Below are 19,116 nucleotides of genomic sequence, written 5' to 3' on the forward strand. Positions count from 1 at the left end.
AATTGCTTCCCCAACAGATTTTGTTGTCCACATGGGATTACACACAGGTTTCCCACAGCTGTAATCAATGGTCCCAAACTCCCCATCCTAGGCTGACGAGCACAAATCAAGAATCCAAATACCTTTTCTCCTAAGAGCTAATCCTTTTCAATGAGATGTTCACAGACCTACATTATTAATGTAGAAGGGAGGGAGGGAGGGAGAGAGAGAGAGAGAAGGAAGGAAGGGAGGGAGGGAGGGAGTAAGGAAGGGGAATTAATTCTCAAGGAAATCAAGGTTGCATGACTGAAAAGGGAACTCAAGATTTTCATGCTTAAATGTTCATAACTGAAGGTCCTGCTGGATGTAGAATGTGTGCACGTCGCTTATTCCAATGGACATCTTAGGTAAAGGAGATCATCTGGCTTTATATTTAATAAAATGATCTTTCAGGGTACTAAAGATAAGACATGAGAAGCTATCATTGAGCTTTCAAAAGCCTACAATGGCCTGATTTTAAATCAAATGAAAAATTTCATTTCAGATCAAATCAGTAAAAATCTGGATACAGGCCAGAAAAAAAAATGTAGCAAAACTCAAACATATGAGCAGAAGTAATTAATCATGAAGTTGAGGTCCAGAAAGAATAGTGCAAAGTTATTTGCCTCTGCCTATAGCCTCCAGTCCAACTCCCTTTAACCCCCTCAGAGGTAAACGTGTATGCCAGTGGTTCCTAGGCATGAACCACAAACCTCTGGGTAGCAGGGCTCAGAGTTATTAAGAGAGATCAAAGAATCCACATGAGCAGCAAATGTTAGCTGAGGCTGACTAAATAATATGTCTCACACAAATACAAAATACCATTTTAAAACTGTATTTAGATACTGATTTCAAAGCATTATTGATTTCATAGCAGTTCTCCTTGCTCAGGTGATTTCTCGAACAACAGACACTAAAGGCAACATTACACTCAGGGTTGGGGGCTGGGGACAATGATATGTGAATATTTTTTTAAATTAACTTTTTATAAAAGAATAACATCCATACATGTGAATACTTTTGACATTAAAACGTTAGAAATTACTGTTCTACACATTTTTATCAACAATCCAGAAAACATTTTGCACATTCTACATATTCAGTTGATTCCAGTGCTTCTTAATCCTCATAGGCTGGAAGAACCTCAAAGAGTCTAATCTAAATCCTTCCTGCTACAATTTTACCTTAGCTTAATTTACTGTTCCTTTCTGAAGTTACAAGATGATTACTATAGCTTTTCATATAGCCAATGACAATTAACTTCTTTTCCAGGTACCCCTTCTTGAGGCTAAATAACTCAAATATTCCCACATAGAGTTATATCTCAACACTTATATTGCTATTCTCTAGAACAGCACTGTCCAATAGACTTTCTGCAATGATGGAAATGTTCTATATCTCTGTTGTCCAATATAGTAGCAACTAGCCACATGTGACAACTGATCACTTAAAATTTAGCCAGTGAGACTGAGGAACTGAATTTTTAAATTTTAATTAATTTACATTCAAATTTAAATAAACAATAGGGCCAGTGGCTAGCATACTGGCTGATGCAGCTCTGGACAGCATTCATTTCCTAATCATATAATTTCTTTATAGTAACCCCCAAATGCAGAAAATAGCCCAATAAAGACCTAATTGATTCCAAAAGCTGGGTTATTTGATTTTACACATAGCACCATGGTGCCAATGGGAGCAATGACATGGAAGCATATTAGCTTTACAGACAAAGATGAATAAAATATAAGCATTACCCTAGCCTAATATAAAAAGGCCTAGATAAATGAGTGCAGCGCCAGAAAAAGTTATCTATGTTCTTGGAAAATAATACAGCCAAAGGCCTCAGAAGTTCACCTTTATAGGCAAAGACCTCCATTAATTGTATCTTAAATGTCTTGATTTGGTTAACAATCAGCTTTGTTGCCCAGCATCAGTATGGGATGTTTGATAATTAGCTCCTTTTTCTTACAATACTTACTCAAAAATAGTAAAGAATTTATCTTCTTGATATTGATATTCTTTTTCATTCTTTAAGTGCGTTAGTCTGAACGGATCCCCACTGAGTTGCCCAAAGACTGACAACTGTGGAGTTTCATTCAGCTAATAAATACTCTTATGTTGACACTGAATCATTGAAAATCTCATTGCCAACTAGATATGAACCCACTTAATGGTAACCTAATTTAAACCGTGTTTTTTCAGGAATTAAGACACAACCAAATCTGTAATTTATATTAATAGAATTTGCTTAGCGCTGTTCCAGGTGCTGGAAGAACACTACAAGATGATGCGTGACCCAGTCCCCAATCTAAAATAGCTTAAACACACCATATTTCACACTAATAATCAGGGAGATAAAGGGTTCTCTTTTATTTCTCTTTTTCATTGTCCAATTATGCTACATTCCTTCAGTTCATACTGATGCATCTTGTGAAATCTCTGGAATGGTAAGTGAGTTTGACTGTATAATAATACCTGAACTTCTTAGTATTTCTGGTTCCCTAAAATTCTGTTGTTAAAACCTACTATGATTTAATAACTATAAATTATTTCCAGCCCCCAAAAAGCATTATTATTCTCCTATATTAAATAAACTTTATCTTGAAACACTTAAGAATACCCCCTTTATCAACTTTATGGAAGAAACAGAACACTATGGCTTGGTGCTCAAACTTCCATTCATATTCTCTAAACTCTGTTCTCACTTTTTTGTTTCTTGTAATCAATAAAACACAGTGGAAATACCATTAAAAATTTATTGCATTGAATAATAATTCTAAAATGTTCTACTTTGGGGACATAAATTTTGTAGACTAATAATAACTAATATTTGCTTAGCACTTTATAGTTTGCAAAATCTCACCTGGTCTTCATATGATCCCAAGTGCTCTCATTGTCAATTTTCATATTACAAAACTACACTTTAGCAGCGAAGTGGCTTCTCTAAGAAAACATGTGTAAATTATGATCTAGAGCAATACTCTGCATGCTGTGTCCAGTGGATCTTGGTTTACTATAAAATACGAAACAATGAATACCATATATATTTCTTGTAATCTCAAATAGCACGACCATATTTAAAGTTTAGATAAGTCCTGTACTTTTTAAAAAAAAAATCTGTTTAACTTTTTTAACCCAAACATTTCCCAAACTTATGTAGCCACAGAGTTGTTTTTTTTTTAATACCATTTAATTTTCTACCAAATACCCTTTGAAAAAAATATTGAGCTAAGAAAATGTCCTAAAAATATAAAAAATGATAGAAAATTAGGTAACTGAACAAACTTCTCAACCCCCAAATACTTGGGATAGAACTCCCCATGTAACACCAGTCTTTAAATATTCTCCTCCCTAAATGCCCTCTTCTCTAAATATCCTCAGTTACTGTGTCTGTGCTGTACCTGTGGGCAGGGTATAAGGCTAAAACTGTGACTCCATTAATGCTTAACCAAGAAACATTACAAATATGTGTTTGCTCCTAAAGGTGAAGGCCAAGAAGCTAAAATGGGGTTATAATTATGTAAGTAATGTCTACCACTTTGCATACTGGTCTGGCAGAGCCTTTCCTTTAGTCTGCATTTCCAAAGCTCCAGGCATTTTTTCAGCCTAGAGGCTGAACTTCTCTCATGTCCATAGGGGTTTCTCACATGGAAAGCCTCTGCTTCAAGCAGAACCAACAGACATCTCACTTTTTCCAGGGCCTCAGCCTGATACTTTCCCTACCCTTTGATTAACTTCCTAAATTGGTCCAATTAGTATAGTTGTCATAAAAGATACAAACTCAATAATCTCAAGATGTGCCACTTCCTAAATCAGCAATATGAAACAAAAAGCAACAGAGGGCCACCAAATGTCACATCCTTTCAAGAGAAGCTTTTAAGAAAAGCAAGGTGAAGGGCAGCTGGGATAATCTGGAAGCTTGCCCAGAATGTTTATGCTTAAGAACAGGCATATCCTAAAGGGAATGACCATCACCACCAATTAGAGAAGCACTCCAGCCTGGCCCTCACCCACTTCATCTCAACTTCAGCCTTTTTCCCTTCATGAGTAGAATTGTATCACAGTGGAAATAAAACCTTTGAATCTGCCAGAAACAGTTCATCACGGCTATCTCTGCAGTCAGCAAGAGACTACCTGAATCTTGCTTTCAGTTTGTAGTCCTAGCACCTTCAGCTTAATTGGGCCTGACTTTGCCCCTGCTGCTCTCTCTTCCTGACAGGCCCATCCTGCCCTGGCCCTGAGTTTCCCAGCTTTTAGAAACTTTATTCACTGTTTGAGGCCTGGCTCAGTCCCCAGTCAGAATTAGTCTTTCCCTCCTGTCTCCCTCCCCTGTATCTACAAGCCCCATCCTTCTCTGGAAAGCAGAATAAAGGGCTGGGCCAGTTGGGTGGTGGCCCAAAACAATAATCTATAAAAGGGGCTTTCAATGGAATAAAATGGCACCATAGTAAAACATAAATTGATCTTGCTCATCAAAGCTGATGGTACACTTGAACAGAAAAGAAAAAATCCTGGCTGGTCATAATCCTCTCTCTGCTAAAAAATGTTTTAAAAAATATTTTTAAAATATGGGTTTTAAGGACATCAAATTATTAGATTTCCCAAAATTTTCCAACTGGCATAGTCTGGGCCTGTTTTGTTACAACCACAATGTAATTAGCTGCATATCTGCCTGTGTCATTTTTATACGTGCATTCCCCAGAAGTTAAGCACAATGCTTTGCACATGTTAGGTGTTAAATAAAAATGTAAGATGGAATGAACTGGTAGTCTTTCTCACTCCCAACTGTAGGCTACAGCCTAACAGAAATTGGAAGAGAAGGCTGGAAATTTCCTCCATTACACCAAGCTATTTAATTACCTTAACTCTTCCAAGAAGGTTTGAAAAAGTCAAAAAGCAAATTGCGAGAGATAAATCAGTTCCCTTTTTAAGGACAACTTGTGCCTGCCTAAGAGACACTGCTATGTGGTAGAAGGAAGTAGAAAGAGATGATTTAGCAGAGCTGATGAAATGCACAGCTTTCCTATTCCTCCCATGCTGAATATTGACTAAATGGTCTCTTTATTTGGTTTATAATTTTCTAAACCATTACACACACTCATACCCAATGCCAATACAAATAATTTCATTTATCCACTTTTGAGATTTTTCCACCAGACTCTTTACCTCCATTAATGCAGGGAAACTTAAGGTGAATAGCCAACATAGTAAATTGACCTAGAAGTAAAATCATCCATCTTGTTATTTCCCCCACCTTTCTTACTCTGTTGCCACCTCAGTATACCATAAACATACACAAACACACACACAACCCCTCCCAGATGAAACCATTACATGAAATAAATTCATCTCTATTACAAAGAAAATTCATTTCCACCTCTTAGGTTTCTTATGATATATTCTTTGAACTTAGCCAGACCATTCTATCTCAGCTCCACCATTTAGCAACCATGTGTGTGACCTTTGGCAAGTCACATAACCTCTCTGAGATGCAATTATTCTTCTGGAAAATGGAACTAAGGATGCTCATCTCTCAGACTTCCTGGGAGGGTTGAGCTGGATGATATATATAGATAAAGACACAGAAATACCCAATACAGTTGCAAACACACAGTGAACATTCAACATAAGTGCCCCTTACTTATTGATTAAATTTTCTTCTGAAAAGTTGGGCCACAACCCAGTGAATTTCTAAGATAAACTGTTGCAAATCTGAGGTTGTTTGTGTGAGCTCAATCCTACCCCACAGCATTCCCGAAGTCCCTGCTAGCCTCTGCTGAACCTTTGTGAAAATTAGGACCTCCACCATCCCTCAGCCTTCGACCCTGACCCCCATCCCCACTGCACATAGCCCTATTAGCCAACAACTTGTGGAGTGGAGTAAGGCCTGGATTTCATCTTTCAGTCGACAACCCCTTGCCAGGTTCCTGTGTGCAAAGCACAACCTGCATTATCATACAAGGGAAGCCTGAGTGTTTCTGTACTCCAAATCTAAGCCTTCCCAAACCTTTGTAAACTTATCTCCACTGAATAGTAAGGTGGTTCTTCAAATCCTACTTCCAAGAAAGAATTATTTAGGCATCACTGTTATCATTAACAAGAACTCAGAAAATATCTCCTCAGCTTTTGGGCACAAAAAGGGGAAAGAACTGGACCTCACAGTGGCAGTTCTAAAACTGGAAGTTTTGACCACTGGCATAGGAATTATGCTCTCAGACTTAGCAGTTTCCCAGGAAAGCTGAGGCAAAGACTCCTGAGGGTTTATGGCATAGGATGGATAGTGCATGCCCAGACCACATGGCCCAGAGTAAGTCAGGACCCAGAATCTGAACAGCACCAACTATAAGCAAGAAAGACGTCCATTCTACCCAGTTCTGCCTCTGCACATACTATGAGGTGATCCTGGGCTGAAATTTCCTCATCTATAGAATGGAATTAATCCCTGACCTATTCCTTTATCCCCCCAAGTTTCTGAAGTTCAAGTGGGATGGTATTTGTGAGCTTTAAGTCAAAAGCCCAATATAAGAAAATTTATTATTGATTTTTGCCTCCCAAAATTCATCAGAATCACAGTAATAAACCAGCTGCTTAACCAAAGTAAAAGAAGCAAGCAAACAAACAAAACACTATAACTATTATTAAAATATTTAAGTGTCAATACCCTAATCAAGCATGACCTTGTCTGCAGATCCATCCCTGACTCTCCACACCATGTCATTCCTCCTCTGACAAAACATACTTGTCCCTACTGGTGTTGCCTCTGCATCTTGTGGCTACTTCTTTGTTGCACATAACACAGGGAATTATAGTTATTTGCTTGTCTGTCACCCTGTCAGAATGTGAGCTCACTGAGGTCTGGAGCTATGTCTGTAACCCAACCCTGACCTAGCTGTGCCTGGCACTTTATCCTACTGTAGGTATCTTGAGCGGAATGGGAAGCTTCCTGACCTGCACTCTGTTCTCAGCTTTGTACCTCACCAGTGCCATGATCTTGGACAAATCCCTTTTTTTCTATGAATCAGGAATATCAGACTAAATCAAGTTTGTCAACTGCTGCCCCACAGGCCCAATCTAGCCCCCAGACATGGTTTTTAGCCTGCATAGTTTTGGCATCTATAGTGTTAAAAAGAAACTTCAATTAATTATGAATATTTAGATACCAGAAAGTATCGCATGAAATTAGAATTTTCAGCTTCTCCTTAAAAATGAGAGGATCTCACAGCACTGGGCTGTCACTCCCTAGGGCAACAATTGGTGGAACCGGCTGGTGGCTTTTGCTAAAACAGGCTAGGAGCTGTCCAGGCCACCACAGTCCCTATTACTTACTGCTTACTCTTGGCCCAGTCACTCATTTAAATTACTTGCCTCAGTCCTTACATTCATTTGATTAGAGTTTTGTAAATGCATGTTAGCTCTTATAACACCATTCTAGGTCTCTAGGAATCCTCTCCCAACCAGATACACACACACACACACACACACACACACACACACACACACACGACCATCTCTTACCATGGGAACAAGAAGCTCTGAGGCCTGCTGCTGCTATCATATGACTCACCATCCTCACTTTAGGCTGATTCCCTCAGCAATTAATGAATGAAAGGAAGGGACATCTAATAGAGGAAAAAATAGGAAGGTAGAGGAAGAGAGGGAAGTTTTAGCTACAAATAGTGATACCAGAGGTATTATGATATCATGTGAGGAAAATTAGATAGTTTTACAGTGCCAGACTTTCCATACAGCAAAGCAATCATTTTGTCTATGATCCTGGAAACACACATAATAGCTGATGTGAAAAACGGGAGGTTAATCGTCAGAAATTATTGTGGCTTTGGGTGTCACTCCCACTGGGGTTCTCTCCCTCCTGCTCCCCATTGCCCTCTTGCAAGAAATTGCAACTAGCAATTTGAAATTTACACACTTTCACAGATGGGTTGCCCCCATCTGTAGCATATCCATAACCTCCCAAGGCAAAGCTGCCATTACTTACAGTATAATCAGCAGCACAGCAGGTGCAGAGAGGGGGAGAGAGCTAGGTACCTGTTACTAAGAAGCCTGATGAGTCCAACATACTGCTTGTCTCCAATAAGTACTACCCCAGGAAATTGAAAATGGCACATCTCAACGTGCATGGCATATGTCTGCTATGCCCATGTGGTGTCTGACTGGACAGATCAACAACCCAGCCTGCATTTTCTCTCCAGCTTCCTTTATACTCTGGCTAGATCAGTTAGACCACAGAGCCCAGCAAAAACTCTGCCTTCACAATCTTCAGTCAGCTACTTACAGAAATATCCACATCCTCGAAACCCCAGGTTTTCCCCCTTCCCAAAAGCTTCAAGCTGGTAACTAAAAAAAAATTTTTTTATTAAACATGCTGCACATTAGTATTCTTATCCCACGCTATGGTCTTTTGCTACTAATCCATCAGCTAATGAAGAATAGAAAAGCCTTATTTTATAAATATTTTTTATTAGAATCTGTGCTTTGGGGGTGGGAGATTTTAGTAAGGAACTCACTAAATAAGCACAATCAAATTGCCAACTGCTCCACTCTCTCCCAAAATATTCAAAGCAATCTAAGTATAATTTTCGGTCATTTTCTCCATCTCATGAACATTGTTCTCAAAGGTGATGGGTCTGGGAAGATAAGATGGATTAGAGCAAATCCATTAACCACATCTGAAAAACACTCAAAGTAGAGTCAGAGTGTACACACTAATGACAATTTACCCACACTTTTTCTTCTATATGGAGAATAACGTTCATCCACATCCAGAGTGTGGGATAATATGTACATGCTTAGAATTCAAGAAACCTGAATTCTAGTCCTGGCTTCACTAGCTAGAATTGTGACCGTCTGTAAATCTTTTCACATCTCCAGATTTCCTCAACTGCAAAATAAAACATGAAATAACCTCTAAAGTACTGCTTCTCAAACTTTAAAATGCACATGAGTAACTTGAAGGTCTTGTTAAAATGCATATTCTAAGTCACTAGGTTTAGAGTGGACCTGACATTCTGCAATCTTAACAAGTTCTCAGATGATGTTGGTAACTGTTGGTGCAGGGACCACACTCTAAGAACAAGATGCTAAAGCACTAATTCTCAAATTTAGCTGCACACTGGATTACCTGGGGAGTTTAAAAAATATATCAATACCTGGTGCCATCCCGAGGGTCTGATTTAATGGCTACTTAACAGCTGTGTTTGAGTATGGGGAGTTTTTAAAGCTCCCCAGGTGATTATAATGTACAGCAAAGTTTGAGAACCTCTGCTCTATTCCTTAAAAGTCTAAAATGATGACTTTTACTTTTCAATCACACTACATTTGTACAATGAAATTCCTCATGTCTATTATCTCATGACAACTCAGAGAGATAAGCAGGGCAAAAGCTATTAACTCTGATTTACAAAAGAGATAACCACCCAAGAATCAGGTGACTTGCCTAATGGCATACAACTCATGTCAGACCTTCTGCTACCAGAACACGGAGTTCCTGAGACCCAACCTGTGTTTTCTCCAGAGTGCTTTGTACTGACTCATACAAACCAATAATGACAAGCAAAGAGAAAAAAAGATGGTAGCTTTTCTGCCCAAAATTCCGCTAAGAATGATATAAATGGCAATGTAACAGAGAAATGCATGCAACTAGGAAAACAATTAAATGTATAACTGGTGAAGGAGCCACTTGGCTGCTCTGGATGCAGATAAGGTTGATAAGGTTATGTCAGCAGGACCAGCCATTAGGCAACAAGTGAGCACAGCAAGGTGGATTAACTCGGTACTCAGAATATGACAAAATGTACTGGGGAAGTGCCATCACTGATCCTGGGCAAGAGACCAGAAAGTCTGCCATCTGATAAAACTAATAATTCATTGGAACTTGTCGAGATAGCCATCCCACTTCTACACATTTGCAAAACCTACACAGAAACAAAGCAAACTTAAGAGTTCTGGCATTGGGACTAAGGTAAATGAGAACATTAATATGTTAAAAAAAAAAAAAAGTAAGTAGGGGGTGGAAAGGAAGGAAGTGATATTTTTTAATGCTTACTATGGACCAGTCATTTTTACAAATTATCTGGCCTTATTATAACTTGTGAGGTAAGCTTTGTTACCCCCATTTTACAAATGAGAAAGGTGAGTTACAGAGTTTGCCTTTTATACCAAGTTACACCTCAATGTCAGAGCTGGGTTTAAGCCTAGATCTGTCTGATTCCAACCTCCTCGTGTCCTTTCCGCTATTCCACACTGATTCCTATAACCAAACTAAACATTTTCAGGTAAACAACCATTCTTCCCCAAATCTTCATCTTGTGTATGTAGCAGGGACACAATTCTATTATAATGTCACAGCTCTTTGTTCCTGTTGCTCCAAAGGAGAATGGAAACACTATTTATGGGTAGATAACTTGGCAAAAAACAAAAACAAAAACTTTCACTGACCTTTTGGCATTTTGGTTTTGCAAAGGTGAAGCCCCAAATTCTTTTCAACAGAAGTTGCAAGATGGCAGCCTTAAGTCAGATTTGGCCTGCAGACATGTTTAACTGAAATATACACGACTGACCCTCCTACTGTTTTTAAGATTCTGGAATTTAACAAATTAAAAAGCAACAGCACTTTAATAAGTAATTATCACACAGAAATGTAGATTTCTGATGTCTCTCAAAAATGCTGGAAGAGTTGGGAACACTGGCACCAGGCTCTCTCTTGGTATAATCAAATGAAGTTGGGTCACCAAGCCCTCCATAGATGAAGTATGTGCTCTCCATTCACCATAGTCCTATCTTTCTCTATTTATGTGTCAGATGACAACTGTCATCACAGTTAAGGTGAATACTTCTTATACCTTATTCTATCAAAGGCTGAATAATAAGAGATACATGGAGAGGTCCACCCATATATTTCAAGAAAAATTGAGGACAGCATACTTTTTCTTTATATCTAGCCCACTTCACCCATTTATATTTAACAGATTCCAAAGATCCTGAGTTTGTAAATCCTGCTTCTCAGGAATAGGTGGGTTGAGAAAACCAGATGCTAAACACTTCTACCTAATAATACAAAAGGCTTTCTTAAAGGAAGTCTAATTATAATTGTACTACAAAGAGTTAGATGAAAGGTTTGTGTTCACATGTGGAACAGAGATGAAGGGAGGGTGACAGCAGCTTGGAGAAGCTTGCCACAAGCTCCCCAAATGTGACCTGAGAAAATCAGAACAGAGTTTAAGACAGCAAGCATCTCCCAGAATGGGATTTGAAGAACATGCACATGTTCCTCTGGAATTCCCAGATTTGTGGGGGATGAAAGCCTGAAAAGAAGCATTCCTGTGGTTATGATGGGTGTGATGGTGAGGAGGTGTACTACTAGAATTTCAATGCAAAAGGGAAATGTGGCCCTGACACCTGGAGAACTTGGGAACACTGGTTTAATAATGAAGACAGTATACAGTGAAACCTGTTCGGTTCCACATAGTTCTTATTTCTATGGAATGCCTCCAATCCTGTTTATGTTAACAAAAAAAGCTAATAACAATAAATTTTAAAATGATTAAAATAATGAATAGTGTTAGATGTGTGACATGTAGCTGTGCCTTCTTGACAGGTGTTAAGGTTTTTCCAGGCACATAAACAAAATACTCAAAAATTGAAAGGGAAATCTGTGTTTACGGAATAAAGGTGTGCCTAGATCTCCAAGTAAACATTTGAACTTGTACAGGTTGTATGATTTGTTTATGTTTGGCCCCTATATATCCAGAACACAGATGCTTCACACGTAACAAGAGCTAGCTAATTGTGCACTTAAAATGAAAAAGGTGTTTTTAAATTATCATGTGGGAGATACCTTAGAACTAAGTTAGTTGTTCACAAAACAATAGTCAGAAGAATTTTGACTTTCTAGAAAGATGAGTCATGGGATTTCTGAGATATCCCCAACAATTCCCAATTACCACTAAAAGAAATGTGGGTGCTGGGAGAGAAGCAAAGTTCTTCATCAGCTAAGAAATTAGCATTTGTGCTAGGCACTTTTTTGTCTCATGCAATCCTCAATATCCTATAATATGAATATTATTCCATTTACAAATTATTACATGATAAAGACTTTTGTGGCCTTCCTGTATTTGAAAGCATAAATGTTGTATGTGCAATGCCATGAGCAAACATAGACAAACGATATGAAAGGCAGAAAACAGCTCATGACCATCGCTAAAGAAATCAAAAGATCTGTTCCTCATATTTGTTTGCTCTTTTGGAACATTCATACTGACCAAAGCAATAACTATTGATAAAGAGCTTCAAAGTCATCCTTTGGCACAAAAGATCAACAATAACATCTGTGTAAATGCAATATCACAACATAAACACTCAAAGCCACAGAAAAGAAAATAATGCTGTTTGGTTTGGTTTCATTCAGGGGAGCTTATTACATATTTTTCGAACAAGCCATTCTCTCTATAAAACTCAGCTAGCAAATCTGCCTTGCCTATTATCATTGTGAGGATAATGTAGCAAACAGATGGAGGGTTTCATACAATTTGTTGAACTAAATTTAAGAGGTTTGGCTGTGAGTGTTAACTTATTTTTATATTCTATTTGTGCTATGTTTGTAATAGATGAACACACATGAATAAAAACAGAAAATCTGTACACACAGTACAGCTGGTTCGATAATGTTTTCATTATAGCATCACATACTTCTAATTAGAAGGCTTTCTATTTGGCCACCAAGAATTCTGGCTGCAGAACTGCTTATGTGGCACTCACATGACAAAAAAGTCTTCATCAATACTGTAGAAATTCTTCCTACACCTATGGCACCATATGCGAACTGGAATAGGAACAGATTTCGTTAAATTAATAATGACCTACTAAATGAAAGAAAAATTTAACAGTACACCACAAAATTTAGTAGGTGGAATTCATTTGGCCCAGAGGCCCAAGTAGGAATATATCTATCTGTAACAGATGAAACGTGGAGCACTATGTCAAAAATACGAGTAGGGAAAATTGAGCACCATTAAATGTTAAATGATAGCAAGAATCCTCAAACTTCAACTCAACTTTACAACATGAACTATACTGTTAAGGAGGCTTTCATTTTATCAACACAAGGAACCTACTGGAACATAATTGAGAAACCATTTAAGCAATATCCTCCTAAAGTTGGTTATTAACTCCAGTTGCCCTGTGATCATATTTCTTATTCATTGAAATAGCAGGACAGAAGCTATAAAAGTAATATATGTGATAGTAACTAGAAGTGAAGAGTGCTGGTCATGAGGAACCTCTGCTCTACGCTGAAATTCTACATTCATATACAGACATACACACACACACACACACACACACACACACACTCTCTCTCTCTCTCACATACACACCAAAAAAGATTAAAGTAAGGAAAAAATGGCAAGGTGCGGCTCCACATTCAGAATCTTAGATTCTCCAGGGATACAAAAATATAATGTGTAGGTGTCTGATTATAGAAAAAGTCTTTTAAATTTCTTTGAATTAAATGGTCCTTTATTTAAGTGGGTTTTACCCTCTAGTAAACTGCAACGTATTTGAATTTGCACCTCTGATGTTGGAAGGAACATCTATAATTAGGAAACAGGACCTGAGCTCTCCTTGCCTTCAGTTAAAGTCCCTGCTCTCCTTGTCAAAGCTTTCCAGTCCCTCCTCCTCTTATGCTTGTCAGAGCAAAGGGAGGTGAAAGAGTCAGTGATTTTAATTTCACTAGCCTTTCCCCAGGTGCAAGGCTTAGCAAGATTTTTACTTAAAAGAGATATGACACCGTCTCATGCATCTGGCAGGTTTTCTTAAGCTATTTCTGCTTGAATAGTAATAGTATCTAAACAAAGTTGAAGAAATGATATGGATCAGATAGATATGAACCACCTAACGACTGTGTTCCCCAAAGCTGATCAGAGCTTAGATTTTTAACAGTTTCTGAAGCAAACCAGAATCTGTAACAAAGCAAAGAAAGTGATTTTACAAAATAGCTATAGTTGTGGTTATGATATATGGACAGGAGACAGAGAGAAAACAACATATAGCTTGAAAATAAAACAAAATAAAAATTTACTTGACAAAGTCATCATCACAGTTATAGCAAAAACAGTATATTCCACTGAGCGTATGTCTATCTCTGTACAGTAAGAATTTACCCTTCAGTCAATCAATAGTTGATATCCTCTCTTTATGGAGTGTAAAACACCTTTGTTGATTTAGTGTGTTTAAAGACCAAGATTTTTTTACTGGAATCATCAAGTTCAATCATCTTATTAACCCTCAATGACATTTTTGTTTAGGTTTTCTCTATGTAGTATTACAAATATTTTATATTTTTAAAAGTCTCTTCTAAAAAGATTCCCTCCTAGCAACTACTGTTCTTCCAATCAGTGTTAGTACCAAAAATACAACACCATCACTGTCCATATTCTTCATCTTTCCTGGTATCTTCTGGATTCGATATTTCTTCCCACTTCTTAGTAAGAATCCTTATGAGGGATTTTCTTTCTTTTTATAAATTCCCTGAATATCTTTAATTGCTCAATTTTCTAAAATATTCTTTATTGCCTTCAGTCTCTGATTCTGTCTTTTGACCTTAAAGTCTTTAGGTGTTTTTTTTTTTTTCCCCTAATTCGTGCCTAGCTCTATATTAGGCAGGGCAGGCTAATAAAAGAGGTAGAATCCATCATCCCTATCTTTTAAAAGCTTACTACTGGTGACTCAAAATATTTGGAAGCCTTTGAGAATTTTATTTCTAGTTGAAGACACAAGACACCCAAGAAATGACAGCAAAAGGTTTGTCATCAACTTCATATGTAGTATAGATTGAACATGTTACAGAAGTTCCTAGAAGGAAAACGCAAACTTCTTCCCAACCACTCTTCTGAGATCCGTATTTCCAAACACCACCTACATAAACCATAGGTCAGTCAAATTCAGCATGCTTAAAATCACTAATCTCATTTCTACCACCTCCTATCATTGTTCTAGTTTTCTATATCTTGTTAGTAATCATTCTAATTTTAATTCACCAATTCAGTTTCCTACAAGTTGTCCTTAAGGCTGTCACTCTCATTCTCTACATCCAATCTCAGGGATGATTGATTCCTGTTTCTAAGTACATCTCGATTCTGTCCCCATTGCCTCCCTTCTGTTCCCACGATGATTATCTTAGTGACAGAAACCTCTCATCTCACTTGGGACCACTGCTTCCATTCCCTAACTCATTCACCTTCCTGCCCATTCACTACCAGAGAAATCTCTCTAAAATATACATTTCAACAGAAAACGGCCCACTGAGGGTTCCTTGCAATTTAAGGGAGAAAATGTAATTCTCCTTTTTCAGCCCCTAGGACGTCATAGTGTGACCACAGCCTTCCTTTCCAGCTTTGCCTAGCCTCCATTCAAGTGTACCCTACATTCCAGTCTCATGGAACTTTTCATCATTCCCTGCACACCTCATCTTTCTTCACAACTCCAAGCCTCTACCCCTTCTGTTCCCTTTGTTAATAATGCCCTTCCCTCACTTGCCTTGAACCCCCTGTACCCCCATCAGGACCCAGTTCCAGTGGGTACCTTTTCACAAATCATCCCAGGTAGAATCAGTCTCCCCTTGCTCATCTCCCAAATCACTGTTCACGTTTTTCACATATATTTGAATAATTTACTTATATACCTATCTCCTGAACTTCTCAAATATATAAATTTTGGCCATTCATCTTTAAGTTACTAGTATCTACCACTATGTCTGGCATAGGAGCTAGACAACACGCGTCAAACGAGTAAATGAATGCATTACAGATGGCTCTTACAGACGATGTGGGACTTCAAGCTTTGCCTGAAGAAATGAAATACTTGGCCTGTTAAAGAGTCCACAGATACTCAGACTTCATCAGAATAAACCCCATTACAAGAAATGATTCACTCAAAGTGTTTCTATGTACCAGCCTAAAATATCAGTGCTTTGCTGGGTTGATTATAAATAATTTTCTTTCTCTAAATTCAGTCTGTGTAATAACCAGTCTTCAGAACTGTGAGTATCTAATGGATAAGAAGATAAATGAATTCTTTACAGATAATTGGGTCTGTTATCAAGTAGAAATTATCCTTTAAATACCCCATCTATCCCCATCAACTGCAGAAAGGAGCCACTGGAGTTACCCAACTCCTATCACAAAGCAAACTAATACAATATTTAGGAGGGCCAAGGAACTTGGAAAGACAAGAAGGAAGACAGGTGAGTACAAGGACTATTTCTCATTTTCCTGTGAATTCAAAGAACATGCTTTTACTCATTAATTTACTTCTGAGCAATTGAGCACCATCTCTATTTCACTTAAGCTCTTTCAGACAATTTGGGAGAGAGGGGTTAGAGAGACAATATTTCATAATTAGATAAAGCAATGAATATTTTGGAATGGCCATGGGCATTTGTTGTAAAGATATATAACTGGAGTCATTAATCTTATGCAAGGCAACAAATGTTTGATTGTAGTGTTTGTTCCCTGGAAAAAGGTTTGCTCTTGGCCATTGAATTTCCACCTCTAAAAGAAGTTTTGGGACTTGGGCAGGATTTGTATCTTTCCCATCTAAAATCTCCAATTTCACCTAGATCAGTGGTTCTCAGGACCTCTGGGGGTCCCTGAGACTATGAGAGAGTTGGTCAAGTCAAAACCACTTTCATATAAATAAGGAAATGCGTGTACATTGGAGTTTTCCAGAGAAATATCCCAACAGATTGAATGCAGAAGCAGATATGAGAATCCAGCTGTCATTGTGCCAGACATCAGAGGTTTGTAAAAATGTAAAATAATTTCACTTTCTCACTAAATATTGTTGGTTTTGAAAATAGTTGTTTTTCATAAAAATATGTTATTTATGATAGTTTGTAATAGGTTTATTTTTGGTTTTTTAAAATGAATTAATGAGTAAATTCTCTTACTTTAATTTCTAATTTCTAATATGGTAAATACTGATAGATATAACCCACATAAACAAAAGCTCTTTTGGGGTCCTCAATAATTTTTAAGAATGTTAAAGCATCTTGAAATTTTTTTCAAAAAATGAGAACTGGTGGTTTAGATAAAACTTTGGGCTAAACAGAAGTAAATTTTTTTTTAATATTTTTTTAAAATTTACCCAAGACAAACTATGCAAACTATCCTTGAAACACTTATCCCCAACAGAGCTTCTTAAAAGACTTGGTCTCAGGATCTGACTCTTCCATTAACTTGCTTGGTAACTTCTATGATATCAGTTAGTTGTTTGTGTCAAGTTTTTTCAACTGTAAAGAGAGGATGATAATAACAATAGCTAATACTTACTGAATGTTACTAAGTAACAGGTGTTGTTCGAAGGGCTTCATATTAATAACTCAATCATCATAGCAAGGGAACCCCCCTATACTGTTGGTGGGAATGTAAACTGGTACAGCCCCTACGGAGAACAGTATGGGGGTTCCTTAAAAAACTAAAAATAGAGCTACCATATGATCCAGCAATCCCACTCCTGGGCATATCTCCCAGAGAAAACCATAATTCGAAAAGATACATGTACCCCAATGTTCACTGCAGCACTATCAGCCAGGACATGGAGACAACCTAAATGTCCATCTACAGAGGAATGGATAAAGATGTGGTACATATATACAATGGAATATTACTCAGCCATAAAAAAGAACAAAACAATGCTGTTGGGGTGACATGGATGAACCTAGAAATTGTCAGACTGAGTGAAGTAAGTCAGAGAAAGACAAATATCATATGATATCGCTTATATGCAGAATCTAAAAAAATGGTACAAATGAACCTATTTACAAAACAGAAATAGAATCATGGATGTAGAAAACAAACTTTTGGTTACCAAGGAGGAAAGGGGAGGAGGGATAAATTGGGAGATTGGTATTGACATATACACACTACTATATAAAAAACAGATAACTAGTTAAGAACCTACTGTATAGCACAAGGAACTCGACTCAATACTCTGTTATGACCTATATGGGAATAGAATCTAAAAAAAAGTGGATATATGTATACGTATAACTGATTCACTTTGTGTTAGCAGAAACTAACACAACACTGTAAATCAACTATAAATAAAATAAAAATAAAATTTGATTTTAAAAAATCTTCATAGCAGGCCTATGAAAAAAGTAGTTATTATTCCCATTTTACAGAGAAGAAAATGGAGAGAAAGATTAAGTAACTTGTCCAAGGTCATACACCTAAAAGGTACTAGATCTGGGATTTGAACACCTACAACATGGGTTCGTCATATGTAACTATTAGATCCATTTAGCTCTATGTAATATGACAGTTTCCCAAACACTGCAAGCCATATACACTGAATGCTGGTCTCCAGGTTTTCATCTTTGGCTTTGTAAACTCTGCTTCCCCACCTTCTTTGTCTTTTAGTTTGACCTAAGTCCCTTTTTGTAAGTTCTTTCTCTAATGTTATTTGCCAAATATGAGCCATTGGGTATATACAAATAAGCTCATCTCATTACTCCAGATGTCTATGTTAAGTTTCCCAACTTGTAAAAATTCCAAATGAAACAAATAAAACATGTCTATGGGCTGAATGTGCCTCATAGGCTATGAGTGTGCAAACTCTAATATAATGGAACCAATTCAATTTCACTTCATGAGATATTATAGTATCACAATTCATGTGACATTAAATCAAAAATGTTGAGGAAGTTATGCAATTAAAAAAACAGTAACAATACTATTACTACTACTTCACAGAATGGGGCTTCTTGAACAGACAGGAACTATCCAGAGAACATATTACTTGAAATACTGACTCAGAAAACCCATGGAAAAGCTGGCTGTTTGGTGCCTTAATTTGTGGTATAATAAAGCATATCCAAAGTTAAAAAAAAAATGTACAAGAAGAAAACTGCAGAAGGAAGGGAAAGCAGATCATGTTAATCCCCAACTCAAAATACTCCAGTAGCTTCCAAATATAGTTAGGATAAAATCCAAACTCCCAATCACAATCTTCAAGACTGTGCAGGGTCTTCCCTCACATCACTCTTACTACTAATCTCTGCACTCTGGCCAGGCAGGCTTC

The sequence above is a fragment of the Balaenoptera physalus genome, assembly GCF_965194825.1.
Source record: "Balaenoptera physalus genome assembly, chromosome: 7".
Classification (NCBI taxonomy): Eukaryota; Metazoa; Chordata; class Mammalia; order Artiodactyla; family Balaenopteridae; genus Balaenoptera; species Balaenoptera physalus.